This window comes from Rutilus rutilus (genome assembly GCF_951802725.1).
Source record: "Rutilus rutilus genome assembly, chromosome: 17".
In the NCBI taxonomy this organism is placed as follows: domain Eukaryota; kingdom Metazoa; phylum Chordata; class Actinopteri; order Cypriniformes; family Leuciscidae; genus Rutilus; species Rutilus rutilus.
The window spans coordinates 21,949,763-21,970,279 of NC_140230.1; positions in this window are offsets into that span (position 1 = coordinate 21,949,763).

Sequence of the window (20,517 nt, forward strand, 5' to 3'; positions counted from 1 at the left end):
TGATTTGCATATGCTTCCAATATGTACCTCAAGGTGCTTTGAGTCAGTTGCCATAAGCCTTTGAGATAGATTTGTGTAATGTTTTATGCCGTTTGAAGAAAGACATATTAAAACCGAGCCTTTAAAACTCAATCCAATCTTCTTGTAAAACTGAGATGCATTTGAAGAGCAGAGGAGTAGTTAGTGGGCCGGGTTAAGTGAAGTTAAGTATCTGTCAATCACACTCATGATAGTTTAACAGTGATGAGCTGTGAGCTCTGGCCTCCTCTAAGGATCTTATTTTAGAGCTCTCTTAGTACAGATGTCATATTTGATTTTTTATTGCAAATGTATATTTCAGAAATCAAGAGGGTTAGGCTTTGGGGATCTGTTTAAATAACCAGACTGAGCTGAGTTCACACTGAAGCACAGTTATATGAACACTTCTGTTCAACTGTTTGTAGTCATTAGTGGTGAGGAGTTTTCAAAGACTCTTTCGTTACTCATTGTTACGCTAGAAGGTATTGACAAGTGATTGGCTGCATCTGAAATCACATACATTCCTACTATATAGGTAACAGTTTGTGACAAAATAAATATATCAGAATTCACAGTTTTCATAAAAGAATAGGCAAAAAGTTCCAAGATACTTCTTCTGGCGAGATTCTGAAGTGAGCATACGATAAACAATTTACTATCCCATGAGGCCACGGGAGAGGATTTGTGAAGGGCCGTGACTCGACGCAACTGATGCTGATAGGTCACGTTATAAGGGCAACATGGTGAATGGAGTGTCCAGTTTACATTCATACTATATAGAACATACTTTTTTAGCTTTTCTTTTAAATAAATACCTACTCAAGAGAGTATGCCCTTTTGGACCCAGCCATTGTCTTTATGAGTAAATTACTGAATCATTATTCAACAGATTTGTTCAAAACACTGAGTAATTCAGGAACAAAACAAATGTCTTCTATCTTTACGAGTGAGTCATTGGAATCATCCACTCAACAGACAACTCATCACAGCTGTGGTGTCCAGAACAACACCCTTGCTCGTATGATATTAATTAGAACATATTATGAAGTGACCTTAAAATAGTATTCCATATAATATGTAAAAACAAATATAAGCAATTTGTAGATGGATTTTTCCCTGAAAAGTGTAAACTGTGGTGGTATGAAGACATCTAGTTCTTTAAACATCATGATCAGCCTCAAATACCAATGTTGGGAGTTGTTTTTCAATACAAAAATAGTTTTTGCAATACCATTTATGCATATACATATATATACAGCGGTGGTCAGAATTAATGACACCCCTGGTAAATATGATCAAAAATGGCTGTAAAAAATAAATCTGCATTGTTTGTCCTTTTGATCTTTCATTAAAAAAATCCGCAAAAATCTAACCTTTCATTGAAGTAAAAGAATTGAAAGTGGGGGGTAAGTCACATTATAAAATAAATGCTTTTCTCCAAAACACGCTGGCCATAATAATTGGCTCCCTGTTATTAAATACTTTTTGCAACCTCCTTTTGCCAAGATAACTGATCTGAGTTTTCTTCTATAATGCCTGAGGAGTTTGGAGAATAACTGACAAGAGATCAGAGACCATTCCTCCATACAGAATCTCTCCAGATCCTTCAGATTCACAAGTTCATGTTATTGCTTCTTCTGTTCAGTTCACCCCACTCATTATAGGGTTCAGTTTAGGGGACTGGGACGGTCATGGCAGAAGCTTCATTTTGTGCTCAGTTACCCATTTTTGTGTTGATTTTGATGTTTGTTTTGGACCGTTGTCCTGATGGAAGATCCAACCACGGCCCATTATAAGATTTCTAGCAGAGGCAGACAGGTTTTGATTTTTTTATCTGTTGGTATTTGCTAGAATCCATAATACCATGTATCTGAACAAGATGTCCAGGACCTCCAGCAAAAAAATAGGCCCACAACATATAAGATCCAGCAGTATATTTAACCGTAGGCATGGGGTACTTTTTATCCCTGTTTGCACCAAACACATCTGGTGGGTTTGCTGCCAAAAAGCCCTTTTTTTGTTTCATCTGATCATAGAATCCGGTCCCTTTTGAAGATCCAGTCGTGTCTGACCACTGAATATGCTGGGTTTTATTTTTGGAGGAGCGAGGAGGATTTTTCTTGAAACCCTCCCAAACAACATGTGGTTGTATAAGGGTTGTTTGATAATTTTTTTTTTGGCTTTCTGACCCCCAAGACTCAAGTAATCTCTGCAATTCTCCATCTGTGATCCTTAGAGAGTCTTTGGCCACTCAAACTTTCCTCCTCATCGTGCATTAAGACAATATAGACACACGTCCTCTTCCTGGCAGATTCGTAACATCTTTAGTTGATTGGAACTTCTTAATTATTGCCCTGATGGTCAAAATGGGGATTTTCAATTCTTTAGCTATTTTCTTACAGCACCTTTCTATTTTGTGAAGCTCAACAATCTTTTGATGCACATCAGAACTATACTCTTTGGTTTTACTCATTGTGATGGATGATTAAAGAAATTTGGCCTTTGTGTATTCGTCATATTTAAACTCCTGTGAAACAAGAAGTCATAGCTGGACAATTTCATGTTCCTATTCACCCTGGTGTGCTAAATAAAGGTAAATATTAATGGGAATATACTTCAGAGATATTTTACTCATAAAAAATTCTAGGGGTGCCAATAATTGTGGCCAACGTGTTTTGGAGAAAAACATTTATTTCATAATGTGACTTACCCCCCACTTTCAATTCTTTTACTTCAATGAAAGGTTAGATTTTTGCGGATTTTTTAAATGAAAGATCAAAAGGACAAACAATGCAGATTTATTTTTAACAGCCATTTTTGATCATATTTACCAGGGGTGCCATTAATTCTGACCACCACTGTATATATTCTGGTGATCTGCAGATGTTGTATTAGTCACTTTCTGCAGCGTGCACCAAGAGCTTTTCATCTTATGTGTGCACATCAGTATTATTTGGTGTCTTTGTCCAGGTATGGTGACCAAACACACTCTCACACCCCCTGATTGCTTTTCTTGGGTAACATGAAAGAAATGTATACATCTCCACTGAAGCGAATCAGACCCCCTTCTTTTCATCTTCTTTTACCCCTATATCTTTTCACTCGCTCTCCCTGTTGTATTGTTCTTTTACCACCTATATCTAACTGTAAGGTTGCTATGCCTGTCTTTCTCTGCCTGGTGTTTGCAAGTTCCATTACGACATGATGATGACTCTGAGAGCCCGTCTGAAGTGTGTCTCGCCGTCGGCTCAAAAGTTTGTTGGTTTTGTTTATCTTTTATTTTTCTTTCATCACAGCCTTATTTTTCTGTTCTTCAACTGCAATGCTCTTTGTGACCTGTCTGGCAAGAATGGAGACAGGAAGACATCAGCTCTGAATTCCAATTACTCTGGGATAGCATACTCTAAAAATATGTGTTTAGAAATAAGTTCACACTATGTGTCCACTCGAATCAAAAGTTACTGCTGTTATTTTCTGCTGCTATCAAGCTGCTAATAACACTTTCACACAGTCATAGTCTTGCGTAATTGAAATACACCCTAAAATTTAAGTTAAATATAAAGTTGTTCTTACTAAGACTTTTTAGTTAACTTTACTTAATGTCCAAAAATTTGTTGAACTTACTTAAACAATTTAGTAATCTGTACTGTTTGCATGCTATGCCTTCGTTACTCAGAAAACCCAAGTAAACATTACTTGACTGGTTTGAGTACCATTTTGCCAAAGCAACAACAACAACAACAAAAAAACAGCGGGGCAAATGGTTTTTGAGTCGGGGCAATTCTTAATAGACTTTTTTCACTCATTTCTTCCACTTCTGCAGTCATCATTCTTCTTAGTTGCATTTGCTCATTTCCCAGTCATCTTAAATGTTATTGTCAATATAACAAAACATTTTGGAAGAACTTCATAAGTTGACTTCATAAATTCATGTTGATTTCCTAAAATTTCTAACCATTATTGTGATTAGTGTTCCCTTTGTTTGGGCTCTTGGAACTTCATTTATATCATTGTAATTCTCTTCCAATTGATGCAGTGATGCAACATGAAATCAGTTATTTGATTTCAAAGGAAGTGAAGAAATAAATATTATATATATATTTATACTTCAATTATTCCATGTTTTGAATGAATGTATTAATGATCATATATTTCATGTTAAATAATGATCTTTTAACATTTTATTGCTAACACTTAAGGCATAAACTTTTATTTGGGTTTATATAATCCCTCTATATTCGTGACGATATCTTGCAATTTTGCTTGAGTCACACAAATACTTCAACATTCAGCATGCAAACCACAACAATGGTAACAAGTTTTTTATTATTAATTTAATTATGTAGACCATTATAATTTTATTTGCTGTCTCTTGTCAGTATAACAATAACGATAGCAAATAAAATTGTAATGGTAAAATAAAGCCAAAAATAGTAAACAAAGCAATTAATTTATTCATGCCTCAATGCACTCTGGGAGTACACTTCCTCAGATCACAGATAGAATTAAGCTGACAAAACTTAAATGGAAATCTTAAAAAAGAACTTGATGCAATTAAGTTATGCTTACTTAATTAAATTAAGGCAATGAGTTTGCACAACTGAATGAATTAAACTGAACAAATTTGTTTTTACGGTGTATTCATGGGGCTTTATGAGTGAATCTGTTCTCAAATAAATTATTCTGATCAAGCCATAGGAGTTCAAAAGAGTGATTCTTTGAAGGTTTAGTTCTCCTAGAAATTAGGATTTTGTCATCACTTACTCAAAAGTACTAACCTATTCCATTTCTTTTTTCTGGGAAGTACAAAAGGAGACATTTGAAGAATGTCACTGGTCACTCTTTTCATTACAATAAATGGGTATTGAGGCGTTCGAACTTCACAAGGGACACAAAAGCATCATAAAAATGGCCCAAATGACTTGTGAACTTTATTCTGGTGACGAAACAAAGCTTTGCGTAGCATTGTGGCTTTTCAACACAGAGTACGTTGATGAATTGCACTTACCAAAATACTGTGTCCCGCTAATTTCAGATCTGCTTCTGCAATTGATTAGAAGAAATAAATAAAAGTCACTTTTAAAGTGATTAAAATGAAAGAAAATGAAAAGGTGAAATGTAAATGAAACCTGTGCTCTGCCTTTTTTTCACAGTCTTATTTCAGGGTTCATATGGGCTATAATCTGGTTCTCAGGCGAATGAAGCTTTGGAAGTCATGGATCACATGCTTTTAGCAAAAACAAATCAAGTTTCAATATGGTGCATCAATCTTCAAATCTTCTGAAATCAGACGATAGGTATGTTTGAGGTAAATTTAGGTTGTTTCTCCCTGATAATCTTCCTCTTCAGTGAACTTTTAACCTCTGCAATCTGATCATTGATTTGTATCAATGTGATTTGTGAATGAATCATTCAAACTTTTATTTTAGAGATGTGTATAACAACATGGTTGCTAACAGCACAGCTTCAGTTACAGGACATGTGATTCATCTGTGTTTTTTTTTAAATCAGTGAATTGTTCTGTTTGTGGTTAATCCTTTTAGCCCTTTTAGCGGTCACCATGTCGATAATGGTCTTAAATTGAAGAAAATGGGTTCTGGATGAACATGCTATTGTGATTTTTCAAACCATCATTAATTCAATTGGCCAGCACCAAAATAACTTTAAAAACAGAATCTGGGGAAGAAATCCATTTTGTGACTTCAGCATGATCATAAACACACTGTGGCCAGTAAATAAAATAAAAAAGACCTGCACGCTATAAAGATGCTTTTGAGACATAAAACAATGACATGCGTATGACCTCTTTGTAAACTTTTCACTCACACACATGTGGATGGTTGTATAAATCTGGTAAATCTGTTTTGTAGTGCAGCCTGAAGAACACGGATTACACCATAGAGGTGTGATTACTGTGTGAGACCTCTTTTCCTCACACACATGTATTTGCGCACATACCCTAACACAAAAACGTCCTCTTTCAAACGGGCTTAAGCCTTTGGAGACGTGACCTTCAACTCCACTCCTTGAAAAAGTGAAGGAAATAACTGTTTGAAATAAAGCAAGTCTGAGAGGAAGACGGACCAGGGGGACATTGTGAGGAGCGTGACCTCTAAATGTGAGACTCCCTGTGTGTGTGGTTGTCATGCACATGATTTCACTTCCTCTTAACTTTTTCAGACGAGTTTTTCGCAGCTGTTAAAGATTTCTTGTGATATTTTGGCTGTCGGCGGTCTTGTACATGTGCTTGAGGATTTGCTTGTTTCTGTTCTCTGATTGGTGCCCTCCACACCACTTTGCCTACTTATACTGTGCCCTAAAATGATGTACACTTTTTTGTGAAGAAAAACACATACTTTTGAGTGTGTATAGCAAAATAGTAGGCAAGCTTTGGGACGTAATACCAAAGTCCATTTAAGACAAGTAATTTTACTCTGTGGCCATCTTTGAAACGCTTCTCTGGCATTCAAGTGCAGTTCCCATCTCTTTGAATGGGGAAATATCAAATTCTCCAAAACTGTTTGCCAAGCTTGCGATTAAATTTGAAATTACCAATTAAATCTGACAACAACAGTCTCAAATTTTGTTTCTAAACAATCAAATCATGACAAAAAATAAATAATGCATTTGAGGCTGGACCAGCTAATGCGCATGCACAGTACTGACTGTGACCGTTCCTCAATATGCGTTCTTAAGCGATCTTGCATCCTTGTGTACTTATACTACATCATCATCAACCGTGGAGGTCAATTCCAATACTCAAGAATGCAAGTACATAGGATGCATGAAAGTACCCGGATGTGTTCTTGATGTGTTCAGACTCGAACCGTTAGAAATCCCAAAAGACGCTGCAGGCGGTCGTTGTACGGAAGCTTGTAAGTTTTAAACTTCTCGTTCTCACTTGAGAGATTAAATTAATACATACAAAAACACAAACCAAAACGTTCTCATTCTGACGGGACGAGGCTCTGGAAGGGCGGCCATGACGGGACGAGACTCAGGTATGGCGGCCATCTTTGGACTCTGGTAAGGGGCTTGAGCCATCACTGGGTGATGGTGATGCGGAGACCTCTCTCGATCAGGACTCTGATGAGGTAGTCATTCAGGTCATGGCCAGCTAAGTCCATTTTTACTGCTGCTAGATCCAATGTTGGTCAGTTATTCTGTTACAATCGGTTGCAGAGATGGAGGAAGCAGGATCTACGTGCAGCAGCTTTATTAAACAAAAAACAAACTCAAACTTTAACAAACAGATACTCAGGGATAAGCTCACAAGCAGAACAACCAAAACAAGTAATGTTAATAACTTGCAAAGAACCAGACAGAACACAGGGTTTATAGACAGAACTGAAGAGCAAATTAACAAGACACACCTGAACTGAACTAACAATCAATCAAACACCAACAAAAGCAACCACAGAGAGAGACAGAGCTCTGCCATGCACAGATGCACTTGAACAGCCCGCAGAGAAAAATGACCCCACATCCAATCAATGTCACTTTAAGTTTCTTGTGCTCATGCAGACAGACAAAAAAAACTCTTTTGGTGTTATCTGTTCTTTTCACACTGCGTATTTTTCGGGTGAAGGACAAAATGGTGCTGTTTTGAGTAGCTGACACTCCATTGAAAATGTCATCTTTTTTAGATTTGAAAAAGTATGAGAAGAGCAAACTGGGGGTTGTGATGCATGGTGATAACCTTGGGTGAAAGAAAGGTAACTGATAAGAGACAGACACGAGTTTGGTTACGTGTGGGGCAGGGGACAAAGTCCTTCCCTTGAGAAAATAAGATGTGTGAAATGGATAAGGGCTGCGCTTCAAATAAAAGAGAGAGACAATGGAAGGGTGAGAGAGAGAGAGAAAGTGATAAGAAATGGAAAAAATGTTCCAAAGGCCTGAGCGACATCTGTGACCCCGAGGGGGATAATCAGAATAAAACAAAACATGAAGGACAGCTAAGTTTCTCTCTACAAAAGATGTAATAAATACAAGCATGTTGCAAAAAGAATATTGAGCATTGAACAAAATTGGAGAGCTCTGGACAAGCTGTTAGGAACCATACACTCACCCACACAAACAATAGCATCCAAGCTAATATTCATAAGAGAAAAGACAAACTGTCAAGGGAAAGGACAGTGCCAAGTTGATCCATGTTTCCTCTGCTCATTAAAAGATATCTGTTACATGTCATTTCCCTTATTAAATTGCTTTAAACAGGCTCAAGAGGCTGTTGACCATCTGGGTAATGTTCTCTATGACCTAGCTCAAATGTCTAATCAAGAAGCATATAGCCTTTGGGTCATTCTCAAAATATGGTGACAAACATGTCCCTTGACTGCTCAGTCATAAAAACCTTTTAAATATTAAAGAAATAAAATTAAATAATATTTTATTAAATGTATGCTATGAAATGTGGATTTTTTTTTCTATCTATCTCTATCTATATAGTATAATAATGTAAATCATTTAAGAAAAATGTTTGCCCTTTAAAGGCACACTATGTAATTTTTTGCCACTAGAGGTCACTTATTGAAACCAAAGGCTTGATGGAGCTTTGATTTCACAGAATCATGGGAGTTGTTGTCTTCACCTCTACAGCTGGTGATGAATACGACGGGACTCGGGCAGAAATCATATTCATGGATGACCGGTAATGTAAAGATTTATTGACGCCGTAAAAGCCGTTGGAGCGGAACGAGGCCGCTGGAGCGATTGCTAATGAGAGACAAGCATGACACATGGCTCGAGAGCAGAGGAGCTTTTATTATGCCACTTCCGCTTCTTCTGGTCATGTGTATGTGGGGTAACGCAGCGCTGTTTTTTCATATCAGATACATTTGAGTGTGTTGAAAGTTGTTATAATGCTACTCTGTGGGTTCGCTTGGCGGATACAATATGATACACTTGTTGCACACTGCAGTGAGCTAGATCGATATTAGGCATGGAAAAAAATGGTACTCGCGGTAAATCAAGAAAACGAGATTCAAACTTTAAAGATTAAGGCCCCGATCACACCGAACCTGCACGTAGATCCTGACAGAGGCTGCTGTCTTTTACTTTCGTTTGGTATTTGTTTTATTTTTGGTATTAAAATCTGTTTGAATGTTCGCCGGTTCCCGCCTCCTGCTTCCCATAACATCTAACCTCGTTACAGAAACATTTGGGGTAATGTAAATACACAAATCAACAAAATATATAATATCATTCTAGTGGTTTTTGGATATTTGAATCCACAAATCGTACATAGAGTACCTTTAATTTCATGGTGTTATCAATGTTAAAAACTTTTATTTTGAAAACTGAATGTAGTACTCATACCCCTGGTTTCACGGACAATAATGGCTTAAAGGATAGTTCACCCAAAAATGAAAATTAGCCCATGATTTACTCACCCTCAAGTCATCCTAGATGTATATGACATTCTTCTTTCAGACGAATACAATCGGAATTATATAAAAAAATGTCCTGGCTCTTCCAAGCTTTATAATGGCAGTCAATGGCCGTTTATGTTTTTAAGTCCATAAAGTGCATCTATCCATCATAAAAGTGCTCCACACGGCTCCGGGGGGGGGGGGGTTAATAAAGGCCTTCTAAAGCGAAGCGTCAGTGCCACTCTTTTGTGTAAACAGTACCATTGTTTTGTCTCAAGATGCACTGTGCACATAAGTAATGTTATTTTGCCATCTGCATTAATTAAAAACTTGAATGTTTGTTTTTGGACTAACAAAATGAGAAAGTGATTTTTTTTTAGACAATCTATCTTCATGATATGAATATTTCAAGAAATAAGAAATATACTTTCTGATCACTCTCTCACATGACAAAAGTAAACATTCTGTCAGTGATGCAGAACAGAGTCCTCTGATTCCCAAAGATGTGAGAGTTCACACTGCTGGGGTTTGACTTTCACCTCTAATAACCGATGGTCGGACATCACGTGCTGTGTTGTGTGTGCATGAGGCAGATTGAGGAAAAGATTTAGCCTTTTAACTCACATATCAGTGTGTGATCAGTCTCTTTACCCAGACCCCCGGGTTGTTACGGATGAAATGACTCACGGAAGCTGGGGGTGACTAAAAAGGTTTGCGTGTGTGAGAAGAATATGTTTTCCTTTTGACCTCCTGAAGCCTGTTTGACACCATACATGTAAGGAATGCACTTTAATTTAATTTATTTATTGAATAAAACTAAAATAATTGAAATAAAAGCTGAAATAATTGTTATTTTATCCAATAGGCTAAATCTGACCCATGATTCCATTTAAAGCTATAGGGTAGGCGATGTTTTTCATAAAATCTTTTTGTTATACTAGTTGAAACTCTCTTCACACCCTGATATCAATCAATAATAGAAGTGGTCTAAATATTAAAACATGTAGGCTAGCCTAGGAGCCTATATAGGTTTATGTTTCTGGTGGTTTCTGGAAAACATACACTTTCTGTTTGCATCAAAATTCACAGAATTACTTGAAAGTAACAAGGCAACACAGGCCTGCTTGACCAGACGTCCAAAATCGAAGCCCCTGCCCCTTTTGTCTCAAAATGTATTGTGCCCCTCTCTGATAGATGTAAATAATAATTATTTTTAAAATAAATATTATAATACATAACAATACACTTATACACCATTGCCACTAACAATAATAATACAAAAAAAAAATTAAAAAAAAAAAAAATTTGGGCGGAAGCATTTGGCGGAGGTGAAGTGGTAGGCGGAGTTTCCTTTGCAGCGCTATGTATGCAGCAGTTCGCCGCGAGTCTTCAAACTGCACGGGCAGCAGGTAACATTAAGCTAATACGGAAAAGTTACATTTATCCTACCATGCTACTGTAAAAGTTGCGGCAGCATGTGAGTTATGCTTAACAATCATAAAAGTATAACTTAATTGCAGCCTCATTCTGAGTCTGACAATGTCATTCGTTTTTGTCCAAGGCCATAGCAAGTGTTATTAGCTTGGGGAAACAACGTTACATCTAGTGAAAGGAAATTCCATGTCCAGCTCTAAATTGTAAGGAATTTATATCTTTGATTTCAAAGTACACTTTACAATAAGGTTTATTTGTTTATTACCTAACCTTAACTAATCATGAGCAAAACATTTGTTAGGCTACTGTAGGCCTGTTTGTTAATCTTAGTTAAAGGAGACATCCGGTCAATTTTAACATTGAGCTCATTTTTTTGTACATTTGGAGTGCTGTCAGTACAGAGAACAACGACACAAATCGGGGTTGCCTACACCGAGTTATCCTCTTTTTAAAATTTGCACCCTGTTGACTTCAATGGGGCAAGTTTTAAACCTGCTTTTAGGCTCTTAACATCCTTGATGTGTCATTACAAGTGCACAGGTCATGTGAGTGATTCCTTCGGGGTGAACGCGGGTGAATCTGACTGCAGTAGATGTGAAAGATATTAATAAAAATGCCTGTATTTACATCCTGTTTTCGGTCGAAGTCCACAGTAGTCGATTGTCGAGTTCACGCGCGTGATCATAGGTACTAAACCTATGCGCGTGAACTCGACAATCGACTACTGTGGACTTCGACCGAAAACAGGATGTAAATACAGGTATGTGCGCTGGCTGAATAAACATCATTTTTATTAATATCTTTCACATCTACTGCAGTCAGATTCACCCGCGTTCACCCCGAAGGAATCACTCACATGACCTGTGCACTTGTAATGACACATCAAGGATGTTAAGAGGCTAAAAGCAGGTTTAAAACTTGCCCCATTGAAGTCAACAGGGTGCAAATTTTAAAAAGAGGATAACACGGTGTAGGCAACACCGATTTTTGTCGTTGTTCTCTGTACTGACAGCACTCCAAATGTACAAAAAAATTTGCTCAATGTTAAAATTGACCGGAGTTCTCCTTTAATAATAATACAACTTTTAATTGTTTGTTCATGTTATGTCACAGACAGTGCATTAACTAATGTTAACAAATACAACTTTTGATTTTAATAATGTTTTAGTAAATGCTGAAATTAATATTAACTAAGATTAATAAATGGTGTAGAAGTGCAGTTCATTATTAGTTCATGTTAACAAATTTAACTAATCAAACCTTATTGTAAAGTGTTACTGATTTCATGATAGCTAACACTTTAATGAATACATAGCCTACATAAAATTTATAACATCAACATAACTAAATATGAATTCCTCATAATTACCTACTTGATTCTCTGTTTTGTTTGGTAAAGTAAATCATATTTAGTAATATTATCATCATTTCCCTATTTTTGTTTGATGTGTTATGCATTCTAATTGTATCAACATCTTTTCATTGGTAATGAAGAGAGGCCCTCTGACCTACTGCTGCTCTCCATCGAGCGAGATATTCCAAATAATTGTGAGGAAGTCATTAAAATATATAAAAACACAGCAGACAGACGGGTACTACTTTAAATACAGTTTTTAACGTTTTTTTTTTTTTTAAAGTGCCCTTTTTGGTCCTTCCGCCCCTGCCCTGGAGGAGGTCTGTGCACGCCACTGTTCCCTACTACAGTGGTTCTCAATTCCAGTCCTCGGGACCCGCTGCTCTGCACATTTTGTATGTCTCCCTTATTTAACACACCTGAACCAGATCATCAGCTCATTAGGAGAGACTCCATGAACTGAACTGAGTGTGTCAGATAACTGAGTGTGTCAGATAAGAGAGACATACAAAATGTGCAGAGCACGGGGTCCCGAGGACTGGAATTGAGTACCACTGCCCATGCGAAAAACAGTACGCCAAAAGAGTAGTATACATAGTCTCAATCAGCTCCTGAGCTCATAAATCAACATCCTTGCTCCCTGGTTTTTGCAGTGCATTGCAGGATTTTTTTAGGGAGTAAACGTTTCAGTGCATGGATTTTGCGGAGCTGATTGAGACGCACCCATTGTAGCATTCGATGGACACTTTACTATCCTGTGAGGCCACAGGAGGGGATTTATGAAGTGAAGCAACACAACTGACCCTGGTAGGTCACGTGACAGTTGACAGAATTTCATTCATACTACCTATATTTGTACTGTAGTAGGCTATAGGCTAAAACATCATTTTTAATGGTCGAGAAGTAAATTCAAATTCAAATGTAGTACCTAATCAGACAGAATGAGATTTTGGACACAGTCACTGCAGAACGAGTTTTGAAAAATGTACCAATTGCTTGTGAAAAAAGCATTTGGTAAATTTTTCAAAACTCGTAGTACTAATATCAAAACAGATCAGCAAAAGTGCCGTTTTTTTCAAACATTTCATCATATTTTAAATTGTGTTAGTGCAATACACAAAATCACAAAGTATTTCACGATACATGCAAAATAAGTGTTTAATCTATATAAATGTTTCATTCACAGTAACTACCTTTCATAAAGCTCTTACTATGCTAACTTTTGATTTGCATCTTTTCTCGTTCAGTTTAATACATTTGTCTATATTTATAACCTCATGGCCATTTCATAACTTAATCAGAACTTTTGAGAAAAGGTATGACGTCACATGTGCGCCTTTTGGGTTTGTAGTCTTTGTAATTAGGTATTTTCACAGTCTTATACCTCAACAGTTTTACATCAAACTGCGACTTTCTTGACTTTAAAATGTATCTTTTAAATTGACAAACATCATATGTGTAATTCAGGGCACAATTCAAACGAGATCAAAATATTTGTTGTCTCTCGCCATTGACTACCATACAATATTTTTCCGAAATAAGGCCCCATGGTGGTCAACCGGAAGGGGAGGGACTTAGGCTCTCTATTTGTCAGAGTTTAGCGCGTGCTCGGGAAATGTCACGCCCCTTCATAACCGCGAGCAAGATGGTGTCAATTTCAAACCCGATTCAGACGTCCATTGCTAACGAACAAAATTATTGTGCTGAACGGGTTTCAAGCACGGATTTCACAGGCTGTGGTATGTTTTTTTCTCTTCTTCTTCTCCTCCTCATAGATATGATGTTATCCACCATTTAATTTGTTGAAAAACTATGGTAATACAAACAGTAATCGTCGATCACAAAATTATGGATCATTTTCCTAAGGGGCGGTGAACAGTCTTACCAAAGCAAGAGCTTACAAAATCTACAGTAAACACTACATCAATACTGTAATGTTAGTTAGCAGGCGAGCGGAGCCAAAGCTTTGCCCTTGGTTTACATTATAGCTATCATTGCTACTACATAAAACGTATAATTGGAACCGTTAATAGAAAACACAACACAAATAATGAGACATACTTACAAGTTGTGGCCCATAGACAACATATTGTCCCGACAAAATGGGAACAGCTACTTTCAGGAGGTGCTTTACGAAGCAGTTCGCTGTAAAACATGCAGTGCAGACAAACGTTGAGGTTATGTTCAGGAACATTGAACCATTTTTCAGCCTTAGGACAAACTTTTTCCTGTTGTAAAAAAAGCGACAAAACAATCTTTTCTAGCACACCTCAACCAGGCCTCTCCAACATTTTTGCGTATTCCGTGGGCGGAGATTATTTAAATGAGGAACGTTATGACTTCATAAGATCCGGAAAAATCGCGTGTTTTGAAACAATAATTATGTAGAATGAAAATATGTACAAACTAGAATGAAAGCATGGGATCTGGTTTTGAAAGAATGACCAGCTATGTGATAAGTTTGGAGTTCTGAAAATGTACACCTTACTTACCAAAGCGAATAATAATGTAATGTCTCTGTGCTATTATAGATGAACCATTGAGACCTTATAATATAGATACGTTTATTTAAAAGCAGCAACACAAATGCAAACATAGCGCTTGTGTTGTGTGCTCTAAAGCTGGGTTTCCCAATGGGGTTTTGAAGTTCATGAAAAGCTAATAATTAATTCGATCATAAAAATGTAAAATTACAATTTAAAAAATTTAAAACAAATGTAAATGAAACACTTAACTAAAAAGAATGAAATATTGAATTGTTTACTTGCATGTTGTGTGACTATTAACCAACATTAGAGAACCGTGAACAGTGTTGTTAAATTATTGAAATAAGAACTTCAAGTATATACGGCTGACAAGAAGTTTGGAAATATGCCCTAAAGGGAAAGAGTGTGGAACCTTTATCCTCTCTTTGAATTTCCCAAGTGTATTCCTATGATACTGTGCTCTGTCAGCTCCTCCTGCTTTCTGCCTTTCACATCTGTCTAGCCCTTCAGATCTCTTTGCTGCACTCAGGAAAGATATACATCTGACACATGTAGCCTGTGTGATCTCATCAGTATGTTCTAATAACAGTGGTATCAAAATTCAGGAAAACAAGTAGCACATCCAAAATGGGATATCGCACCTCTAAGGATTGTAAGTTAAATGGGGAAGATGGGTGAACGTGATTTCACCAAATACAACATGTTCCTGGATCAACATCTTTTTTTGATCCTTGAACAACATTCCAATCAACCAATCAGATTTGAGGGACAAGTTTACAGTTTATGTCAAGTTTAGGCGTAAAACCAAGGTTAGTTGCTTCTACATCAATGTTATTCATTTATCATTTTCCTCTGTTTTTAGGGAAATGTTCTGGGTTGGGGTCGGGATAGGGTTAGGGCTAAATTTTCAAACAGAAGTGTTGTTCCAGGATCAACAAAATATGTTGAGGAACATGTCTTTGCAAAGTCAAAGTGACAAAGTGACCGGGAAGATGATGTCCTTCTTTCCAGCTAACTAGATTTACATGCTGGTGAAAGCTCTGATGCCTGCTCCTACTCTTTTTTGGGATGCAAACGGCACATGCAAGCTTGTGAGATGCTTTGATACACATATATTGTATTGGTTTAACCAATATTTGTGCATGAGCCCCTTTGAAGAGCACATCTCTGATCACAATGGAAGGTATATTCTTGTTTCCTGTGGTGCGGAGTCAGAACCAGGAGAATATCATCTCTGATTTGAGGCTGTCTGCTGGGCTCCTTCTCTTGCTGTCTGTAAGATGTATGTCTGTATAAAATTGAAATTTGTCTCTTCTCATTCGGTCTCTGTGTGTATAGGTGAAGGGTAATTGGATAGATGTGTTTGCATAGCAACCAGTTCTCTGCAGCTCATCTCAAAACAAACAAGTGACCTGATAAAATACAAACTGAAATAAATAAAGAAAAGCTTCAAGAGAGTGTTTGATCTACTTTAAATGTTATAAAGTATGTTTAAGATGTATTGTTGCTCAGATAGACAGACTGATGGACAGACATATATATAGCCTATATATATATATAGATATATATATAGAGATGGATGGATGGATGGATGGATGGATAGATAGATACTTTTTGTCCTGTTTGGCTATGCAGAGTAGGCTACAGTCATTCTTTAACCTTTTTTTTATTTAAATTTTTTTTTTTTTACATTGTTTAATTCAACATGTTGTCCTTTGGCATAGGCCTGAGACTATAAAAACTTCACATTCAGTTGGATTTTGTAAAGGGCCACTCACTCGAAGGGATCTGGCCCAGAGCATTACAGAAGTCCGATCAGAGCATCTGAGCATGTGATAGGGTGAAGGAGCTGGATGTCTCTATGAAAAACAGTCATGTAGCGACGCGAGCGCTTGCTGGTATATATTATAGATGAGTGCTTAATAATTCATTGGGAGCTTTGTTTCCGAGCGAAAAGGCGGAAAAGAGGCTCTATTAAATATGAAGATACGGTAATGAGGGTTAGGTGTCGTGTTGCCGTGGTAACGCGGGTTCGCTGGGGATGAAATCTCTTTGATGTTGTCTGGCGCGCGCTCTCGCAGGACAGGCTGTTTGACTGCACGCGGAGGCGTACAGCTCTTGACCCTGGTCGCAGAGGAACATGATGAAGGAAATACTCCTGTTTTAAGTCTGGCTGCGATTTAATCGGCTATTCTAGGACAAGGAAATGGCGGCGATCTCTTTCTCTTTTGGATAGCAATCGAATTCAGTGACCTCATTAATATTTTAGTTTAATAGCCAAGGTATAGAAAGCAACAAGAACATTTAGCTTATGCCAGTCAAATATAGAAGATAACATGTAAACTTTAAACGTTTAGGTGATGACTGGATAGCTTATCACTTTTTGACAATTTCTGTCACCAAAGGGGGACTTTGAATTCATTTTTAATTTTCATAAAAAACATTCTCCTTTTAAATATAGCCTATAGTAAACTACATTTAAAGTTTCTGTTTTATCTATTTAATTAGGCTTTCCCTCTTCATTGTAAAAAAATATGATCAATAATGGCAACATATGTTTTTACATTGCTTTAACTCATCAAAGTAAGTTAAGCAATGTTCAACTTTTGTTATAAGTTAAACAAGATTCGAGTCTTTTTTTTAAAGTCAGTTTAATATAATTTAAGGTGAAATGACTTAAACATCCAAGTTGTTTGTACTTAAAAATTTAAGGCAGCAGCTTATTTTACAGTGTTTTTTAATGTGACTTTTTACCTTCAAAATATATTATGAGGTATTACTTTGCATAATAATTAATTTAAACATTGTACTTCTGCATTTTAGAGAACATTTTATTGTGAGAGGGGAAAAAAACTATTAAACAGTTTTAGAAAAAAAAAATATTATTGACAGGAAAGCACCACGACCACGAGGAAACATTAGAAAATTAAATTAATTAAATATCCTTACACCATATTTACTTAAGAAAAAATCAATGTCATTTCATTTCTAATTTCGTCAAGAATTCACTGCCATCTAACTTGTATTAGCAAGTTCAAGGCTTAAAGATTTCTTCAAAAACTAATACATATCATCATATACCATATCAAAATTTACTTGAATGCTGACCAAGGCCATGATCAGAACCTTATTGTAGGACTTTTGAATATGAAACAGTTTGAATATGTGTTATTTTTTTAAATGTGCCGAAGAATTAAAAGTAGAGATGCACTGATATGAAATTTCTCAGCCGATATACCGATAGCCAATTATTCAGAATGATTTGATGATGGTGGATAAAAAATCTCTCTCAAATAATGCTGCAAACTATACAGAGAACCCTCTCATTTGGTACACTATATTAGAGGTATTATATAAAACAGAGCTATTATATTCAACTGCTATTTATTTCCAGATATAATATTTCCACTCAAATAAAAGCTGAAATGTTTGTATAAAACTCAGTTACATATACAGTATAAGGTAGTTTTCATAAGCACTTGTCTTCATGGCAAATTTATTCAAACATACATAATTAACAGTAAATACTGTAAGCTCCTCTCTAGTTTTTATTTTATTTTAAAGCTAACCAACAAATGGATGACTTTCCTGAGGTAAATGCAACATTAAGTGATAATGTTCACAAGCTGTTTTATTGACATCTTTCCACGGTTGAAACTTGAAACACTGATTGAGTGATTATGAGATACGGATTTCGGTAAGTTGTACTGTATAGTTCAACTTACCTTCTTATATTCATGCATGGTTTTCTTGATATAATTTGGTTTAAAGTGGAAGAAAAGACTCGCGCTGCTGCTTGACCTGAGGCGCTACAGTGATCTTTCACATTGAAGAGCGTCAAAACGCCATTTATTGTTATAATTTTTTGATAAAATGGACAGAATTTGAAGGATGACACTTTGTTTCTTTTTAGAAGTAACAAAGCACAGAGCTGTTTGAGATTATTGGATGAGAGTCGCGCTACAAATAATGTTTAGTATAGACAGAGAATGTCTAATATGGCGAGAAGTTTCACTCTCAGTACACTTCCGGCTTCTGAAATGGTTGCAGTTCCACTTTGATTCCATATGAGGGCGCTCACAGGACGAGTGCAGAATGAATGGAGGTCTATGGCAGTATACCCATCAAAATCCACTTTTCTCAGGATATAATTTTTTGTCTAGTAATTTGAATATTGTATTCGAAAGGAGATGCAAAGAAATGACACATTGCTGGGTGTTAGATTTTTTAGAGTCACTTATTTGCTTTAAAAAGTCTTTTAAAGTGTCAATGACGTCATACACATCGTACGACCAGAGATACTGCTTTACGGCAATCCTTCAGTCACTTTGGTGCTTTCGCGCTCTGCACTTTCTTTTCTCTCCAGGCATCGACAACACAGCTGACACAGGTAAATACACGTGCTAGACGAGTTTTTGTTTTGTTTGTTTCTGGTCCCGCTTCGGATGCCACGAGGCCATCAAGCGGTATCTCTGGCCGTAATCAGTCCTTCACTGACCAATCAGCGTTCATTAGCAGAATGCTAGCGTGTTATGGGCAACAACAAACTCAACCTGTAAGAAATCGAAAGGACATAAGTACTCGTTCATTCAACTTTCGACCTATAACCCATGTTGAACTTGCAAAACCTACTATCGAATCTGAGATTTCTCAACGGCAATCGGGTGAAAGAGACAAATTTAGCCGTCTAGCCCCATAGACTCCCATTCATTCTGCACTCATGGGCAATCGCCCCCAGTGGAACTCTGGTGGAACTACAACCAAAATTCGGTACAATAGGACTTACCGTAAATCCTCTAATAGTGGCCTGTATTCCATTAGTGGCCGGGTCTCTAACATTGGCCGGTCTCGCTGTTGGCGGAGGTAAATAAAAGGCCGGTCTCTAATAGTGGCCGGGGCTATTATTAGATACAACGTTTTTCTGGGCAGGCCACAACATTATGCTTGTGATAGTAACATGCAAATACCACAGGGGGGCAATGTTTGCTAATGAATCCAAGCCATAGCTATGGTAGCCTGGTCATGTCAATCACTTCGCTCTTGACTCGCACGTGAGAATTCAGTCACCGGTAGGCTAATGTTGTTTACCATGGCAGCTGCGGAGCCAAAGAGGATTTTTGGCGAAAATCTATTTTTTAACCCCCTGGGATCGACAATCGCACTGGCGCGATAGGCTCGCTTTTTTTCTTAAGTGCAAATGAGTTTCAAAATACTCTGTTGACTTTGATCTCTTAATTATGGAGAGCGCGCGTTATTCAAACGCAAATAATCTGAGGCGATCCACGCAAACCTGAACACCCACAATCAGCTGGATAACACACATCTATCTAAGTAATAATAATCCTGGAAAATTTACCTCAGAAGTGCTTGGAAGTATTATTTCGAGGAGCAACGGATCCAGCTGAGAAATAGGTCAGTTCTATTTGCTTTGTTCTAATCGCAATAGTGTCTGTAAGTTACACGCAAAAAGACACGCGTTTCTAGTGTGTGAATGAATGAATGAAATCAATGAATGCACAGATGCGTGCTGTTGTGGAGCTAACGTTACTACTGCTGGAACAAATACTGTTTCAAAATGAATCATTGCTTTTCACAAAAAATATTATTTATATTATATTTATTTGTTGTTAATGTTCTGTATGCATACCATAATGTTATATGGTAACTAACTGTACGTTTTCAATAAATTAACCTAGTATTTTATAGGTTAAAATAGACACAAAATCTCGTTTTTATTCATTCTACTGGTAGTCCGTTTTGCTCAAATACAAATAAAGGCCTGTCTCTAATTATGGCCTCCTTCCAATAAAGGCCTGGGCCGCGATGCGCTTGAGTAAAATAAAGGCCCGGGCCT